This window comes from Oncorhynchus clarkii, chromosome 7, assembly GCF_045791955.1.
Source record: "Oncorhynchus clarkii lewisi isolate Uvic-CL-2024 chromosome 7, UVic_Ocla_1.0, whole genome shotgun sequence".
Lineage (NCBI taxonomy): Eukaryota > Metazoa > Chordata > Actinopteri > Salmoniformes > Salmonidae > Oncorhynchus > Oncorhynchus clarkii.
This window is the reverse complement of record NC_092153.1, coordinates 82,033,772-82,041,269: the sequence shown is the minus strand read 5'-3', so window position 1 is coordinate 82,041,269 and position 7,498 is coordinate 82,033,772. Positions and strand designations below refer to the sequence as shown.

Genomic DNA, 7,498 nt, shown 5'->3' with positions numbered 1-7,498 from the left:
AGGGTTACCTAGACAGTAGAGGGTTGCCTAGACAGTCGGGTAAACAAAAAAGTGGCGGGAACAAGTTTATCGTCTGTTCTGCCGGATGTTAGCTGTTACTCATCGTGTACACACGCACACCACACACACGCACACACACGCACACCACACACCACCACACACCACCACGCGCACACCACCACGCGCACACCACACACCACACACCACAGACCACACACACACCACACACCACCGCACACCACACACCGCACACACACACCGCACACACACCACACACGCACACATACCACACACACCACACACCACACACCACACACACACACCACACACCACACACACACACCACACACCACACACACCACACACACACACCACACACAACACACCACACACACACCACACACCAACCACACACACACCACACACACCACACCACACACCACCACACACACCCACACACACACCACCCACACACACACCACCCACACACACACCACACACACCACCCACACACACACCACCCACACACACACCACCCACACACACACCACACACACACACACACCACACACACACACACACACCACACCACACACACACACCACACCACACACAGATACACACCACACACACACACACACACCACACACACACACACACACACACACACCACACACACACACAGGAGAGCAGATCATCAACGGACACCCGTTCTGTTCTCTAATGAACATTGACAGGTAACAGTGTTGAATTAATGAGGAAGTTTTCAGAAGAACTTTTAAACTGTGCTGCTGTCTTTTCATCATCATCATCATCATCATCATCATCGCCTCTCTTCTTCAATGCCATGTTGTCTTCATGCAATACAAGGTGTGTGTGTGTGTGTGTGTGTGTGTGAGAGTGTGTGTGAGTGCAAGTCCCAAGTGAACACTCTCTCTCTCCATCTAGGTTGTAATCAGCAGCTAATTGAAACTAATGCCTGGAACAGCATGTTCTCTCTGTCTCGTGCTCTCTGTCCCGCACTCTCTGCAATACAAGGAGTGTGTGTGTGTGTTCCCATGTGCAAGTCTAATGTGAAAACTCTCTCCAGCTAGGTTGTAATCAGCAGCTAATTGAAACTAACCCCTGGAACAGAATGTTCTTTCTGATTTAAGATGAGCTTTATTAGCATGAATGACCTAAGCCACTGTTTCTGAAGAGAAGTGAGATACCAACAATAAGAGTAAAAAATAAAAAGTGATATGCACACCCGGTCAATAATGGTCTCCCGAGTGGAGCAGCGGTTTAAGGCTCTGCATCTCAGTGCTTGAGGCGTCACTACAGACCCTCTGGTTTGATTCCAGGCTGTTTCACAACCGGCCGTGATTGGGAGTCCCATAGGGCGGCGGGGAATTGGGCCGGGTTTGGCCGGGGTAGGCCGTCATTGTTCTTAACCGACTTTCCTAGTTAAATAAAGGTGAAAAAAAATAAAAAACATACTAATATTAACTTCAACTAATTTTCAATCCGTTTTTTTCTCCATGCTATGACCTGGCTCAAAGGCTATACCGAATCAAGTGTAACATAAGAACAATTTTCTTTCATAGGATACATTTTATCAAGTAAATACCCAGGAGCAAGCAACTTAATGTAAAGTGAAACCCAGTAGGGTACACCCGTTATAATTACCTACCTATTAGGGTACACCCGTTATAATTACCTACCTATTAGGGTACACCCGTTATAGTTACCTACCTATTAGGGTACACCCGTTATAGTTACCTACCTATTAGGGTACACCCGTTATAGTTACCTACCTATTAGGGTACACCCATTATGTAATAAACTTTGTCGACAATAGGCTAACGAGGAGAAATTAGGAGACAGGACGACATTTAGGAATAACCGTTTTAGTTTCATTGTACTTTGTTGTAAAGTAATCTAACAGCCAACTATGTAACTACAATGTTACAAGGGATTTACATGTATTTACAATGTACTTACCCAGGAGCAACTTAATATATTGTGATTATTTTATGACTTTGTAGTTACCATGTAACAAACTTAGCAGACACTCGGCTAACCCGGAGAAATAAGGAGACAGGATCGTTTTTCAGTTGGACTTTTCTTTAAAAAAAACCTTTTGCTTAATAAAGAATTTTCCACGAGAGACTTTATTTCTTGAAACAATAAATATTTATTGTTGATTTTTATATATTTCTTTGCAATAATGAAGCTGGTCAACGACCACCCCACCGGTGATCGTTGAGAGCCCAACATCACAGAGGAATCATGGTCCTTATATAGCTGACACTAAAAATGCTTAGTCATGGCTGGTTCCACCCCTCCCCTGCAGCTCGGGACATCACACAGGAGGCTATCTTGTGTTCATCTTGTGAGTTACGTGCACCGGCTGTTGTTTCTCACACGCAAAGATGATTAGAGACAAAGATGTTCTACTCCTCCAGGCTATCTCGTGTCACAAACACCAACTCATTCGATGGAATGCAGGCTGTAGGTTTTTTATCACCAAGCCGTTACAAATCAATTGCTAGCGCCCAAGCCCCAGAGGCACAACTCAGTCACACAACTCAGTCACACTCACAAAGATGAGAGAATATTCATCAAATATATTTGATGCATAAACAGTCTTATAACAATCTTGTAATTGTTCTACCATCTTCTTCCCTAGAGTTGATTGTCGTACTGGTGCGTCAATCTAAGTAAACACAATACAAATATCCCAATTCTATCAGTTTAAGTTAGATGTTTTTGTTTCATTGGATCCACCACATCTGCCGATGTCGCAGTTCTGTGGTGTTTGTTTGACTTAATCTAAAAATGTATTTAAGTTGTTGTTTTTTCCCCCTCATCAATCTACATTTACATAAGTATTCAGACCCTTTACTCAGTACTTTGTTGAAGCACCTTTGGCAGCGATTACAGCCTCAAGTCTTCTTTGGTATGATGCTACAAGCTTGGCACACCTGTATTTGGGGAGTTTCTCCCATTCTTCTCTGCAGATCCTCTCAAGCTTTGTCAGGTTGGATGGGGAGCGTTGCTGCACAGCTATCGTCAGGTCTCTCCGGAGATGTTCGATCGGGTTTAAGTCCCGGGCTCTGGCTGCTCCACTCAAGGACATTCAGAGCCTTGTCCCGAAGCCACTCCTGCGTTGTCTTGGCTGTGTGCTTAGGATCGTTGTCCTGTTGGAAAGGGGAAACTTCGCCCCCAGTCTGAGAACCTGCTCCGGAGCGTTCAGAACTTCATCAATGATCTCTGTACTTTTCTCGGTTCATATTTCCCTTGATCTAGACTAGTCTCCCAGTTCCTGCCGCCTGAAAAACGTCACCGCCATGCGTAGGGATGGTGCCAGGTTTCCTCCAGACGTGACGCTTGGCATTCAGGCCTAATTTTTGTTTCATCAGACCAGAGAGTCTTGTTCTCCACAGAGGATCTCTGGAGCTCTGTCAGAGTGACCATCAGGTTCTTGGTCACCTCACTGACGAAGGCCCTTCTCCCCCTATTGCTCAGTTTGGCCGCGTGGCCAGCTCTAGGAAGAGTCTTGGTGGTTCCAAACTTCTTCCATTCAAGAATGATGGAGGTCTCTGTGTTCTTGAACCTTCAATTCTGCAGACATTTGTTGGTGCCCTTCCCAAGATCTGTGCCTAGACACAATCCTGTCTCGGAGCTCAACGGACAATTCCTTCGACCTCGTGGCTTGGTTTTTGCTGTGACATGCACTGTCAACTGTGGGACCTTATACAGACAGGTGTGTGCCTTTTCATGTCCAATCAATTGAATTTATCACAGGTGTTCTCTGATCAAGTTGTCAAAACATCTCAAGGATGATCAATGGAAACAGGATGCACCTGAGTTCAATTTCAAGTCACACACACACACACACACACACGGTCAAAGGTTTAGAGCACCTACTAAGGTATTACTGTTTATTTATTTTTTATACATTTGCAAAAACCTGTTTTCCATTTTCATTATGTGATTAGATTGATTGAGATTGGGTGATTGTGGAGGCCAGATCATCTGATGCAGCACTCCATCACTCTCCTTCTTGGTCAAATAGCCGTTACACAGCCTGGAGGTGTGTTGTGTCACTGTCCTGTTGAAAAACAAATGATTGTCGCAATAAGTCAAACTAGATGGGATGGTGTAATCGCAGCAGAATACTGTGGTAGCCATGATGGTTAAATGTGCCTTGAATTCTAAATAAATCACTGACAGTGTCACCAGCAAAGTACCCCCACTCCATAATATCTCCTCCATGGTTTACGGTTGGTAATACAGATGCAGAGATCCTCCGTTCATCCCTCACCGCGTCTCACAAAGACACCGCGGTTGGAACCAAAAATCTCAAATTTAGACTCATCAGACCAAAGGACAAATTCCCGCCAGTCTAATGTCCATTGCTTGTGTTTCTTGGCCCAAGCAAGTCTCGTCGTCTTATTGGTGTTCTTTAGTAGTGATTTCTTTCCAGCAATGAAGGCCGATTCACACAGCATTTATTTGGGCTGCCATTTCTGAGGCTGGTAACTCTAATGAGCTTATCCTCCAGCAGAGGCATCTCTGGGTCTTCCAGTCCTGTGGCGGTCCACATTAGAGCCAGTTTTGTCACAGTGCTGGATGGTTTTTGCAGCGGAACTTTGAAGAAAGTTCTGGAAATGTTCCAGATTGACTGACCTTTATATCTTAAAGTAATGATGGACTGTCATTTCTCTTTGCTTATTTGAGCTGTTCTTACCATAATATGGACTTGGTCTTTTACCAAATAGTGCTATACTCCGTATACCCTACCTTGTCACAACACAACTGATAGGCTCAAACGCATTTAGAAGGAAAGAAATTCCACTAATCAAATTTTAACAAGGCACTCCTGTTAATTGAAATGCATTCCAGGTGACTACCCCATGAAGCTGGTTGAGAGAATGCCAAGTGTGCAAAGCTGTCATCCATGCAAAGGATGGCTACTTTGAATAATCTAAAATATACAATATGTTGATTTGTTTAACACTTTTCTTATGTTTACTACATGATTCCATATGTGTTATTTCATAGTTTTTAATATCTTCACTATTATTCTACAATGTAGAAAATAGTAAAAATAAAGAACAACCCTTGAATGAGTAGGTGCTCTAAAACTTTTGACCGTGTGTGTGTGTGTGTGTGTGTGTGTGTGTGTGTGTGTGTGTGTGTGTGTGTGTGTGTGTGTGTGTGTGTGTGTGTGTGTGTGTGTGTGTGTGTGTGTGTGTGTGTGTGTGTGTGTGTGTGTGTGTGTGTGTTCAACAATAATTCATAAAACCCCAAATAACTTCACAGATCTTCATTGTAAAGGGTTTAAACACTGTTTCCCCCATGCTTGTTCAATGAACCATAAACAATTAATGAACATGCACCTGTGGAACGGCCGTTAAGAGACTAACAGCTTACAGACGGTAGGCAATTAAAGTCACAGTTATGAAAACCTAGGACACTAAACTGACTGAAAAACACCAAAAGATAGTTTCCCAGGGTCCCTGCTCATCTGCGTGAACGTGCCTTAGGCATGCTGCAAGGAGGCATGAGGACTGCAGATGTGGCCAGGGCAATAAATTGCAATGTCCATACTATTAGACGCCTAAGACAGCGCTACAGGGAGACAGGACGGACAGCTGATCGTCCTCTCAGTGGCAGACCACGTGTAACAACACCTGCACAGGATTGGTACATCCGAACATCACACCTGCGGGACAGGTACAGGATGGGAACTACAACTGCCCGAGGTACACCAGGAATGCACAATCCCTCCATCAGTGGTCAGACTGTCCGCAATAGGCTGAGAGAGGCTGGACTGAGGGCTTGTAGGCCTGTTGAAAGGCAGGTCCTCACCAGACATCACCGGCAACAACATCGCCTATGGGCACAAACCCACAATTGCTGGACCATACAGGACTGGCAAAAAGTGCTCTTCACTGACGTGTCACGGTTTTGTCTCACCAGGAGTGATGGTCAGATTCACGTTTATTGTGGAATGAAAGAGCGTTACACCGAGGCCTGTACTCTGGAGCGGGATCAATTTGGAGGTGGAGGGTCCGTCATGGTCTGGGGCGGTGTGTCACAGCATCATCAGACTGAGCTTGTTGTCATTGCAGGCATTCTCAACGCTTTGCGTTACAGGGAAGACATCCTCCTCCCTCATCTGATACCCTTCCTGCAGGCTCATCCTGACATGACCTTCCAGCATAACAATCCCACCAGCCATACTGCTCGTTCTGTGTGTGATTTCCTGCAAGACAGGAATGTCAGTGTTCTGCCATGGCCAGCGAAGAGCCCGGATCTCAATCCCATTGAGCACATCTGGGACCTGTTGGATCAGAAGGTGAGGGCTAGGGCCATACCCCCCAGAAATGTCTGGGAACTTGCAGGTGCCTTGGTGGAAGTGTGGGGTAACCTCTCACAGCAAGAACTGGCAAATCTGGAGCAGTCCATGAGGAGGAGATGCACTGCAGTACTTAATGCAGCTGGTGGCCACACCAGATACTGACTGTTACTTTTGATTTTGACCCCTCCCCCCTTAGTTCAGGGACACATTATTCCATTTCTGTCAGTCACATGTCTGTGGAACATGTTCCGTTTATGTCTCAGTTGTTGAATCTTATGTTCATACAAATATTTACACATGTTAAGTTTTCTGAAAATAAACACAGTTGACAGTGAGAGGACGTTTATTTTTTTTACTGAGTTTATACATACCTTTTTTTGTATTTGTTTTTAGTTATATTTTTTTACATTTTCTAAATATAGGAGAGAGACTTCAAAGCTTTTTATTTTTTGCCATTTCTGAATATGTTAATGCCTTTGTCTGGGCTATAGTAGTAAAGGCCAAATTCAATTCTTTTTTGTTAATTCCTAACATTCAAAATCAAATTGTAGTTCAATGGATGATTTAGCTTTCTTAAAACAATTCCATATGTCATCATATACCTAGTCTCTTTACCAACCCTGGTATTACCAGGTACTAGTCTATTTACCAACCCTGGAATTACCAGGTCCTGGTCTATTTACCAACCCTGGTATTACCAGGTACTGGTCTATTTACCAACCCTGGTATTACCGGGTACTGGTCTATTTACCAACCCTGGTATTACCAGGTCCTGGTCTATTTACCAACCCTGGTATTACCGGGTACTGGTCTATTTACCAACCCATGTATAGCATGTGAATTGGTTGATAGTGACAGATTAAGGTTCTCCCTCCATTGGTTCTCCATCCTCCCTCCCTCACCCACTTAGTGTGCCCGCCCAGTCCTGATAATCTAACGCGCTCCTCTTCTACCTGATTGAACTATTCATCAGGTGCAGGATGGACAGATTCTCCACCAGAGCAATGGAAACAATGATAAATGGATCTAGACAATAGATACACACGATGTGCTTTTACTTTCTAGTCTGTTTCTTTTAATTGAATTAAGAACTATTGAATGGTTTGTAACTCCCTCCCTTTTACTCTGTCTTGCTTTCCTTCCTCT

The 7,498-nt window shown here is 44.3% G+C and overlaps 1 protein-coding gene across 2 annotated transcripts in view; it reads left to right on the top strand.

Moving 5' to 3' along the window:
• The window catches only part of LOC139413907 (ring finger protein 123), a 257,740-nt gene that overhangs the window by 112,883 nt on the left and 137,359 nt on the right, over positions 1-7,498 (top strand). The gene's annotated exons all lie outside the window — the stretch shown is intronic.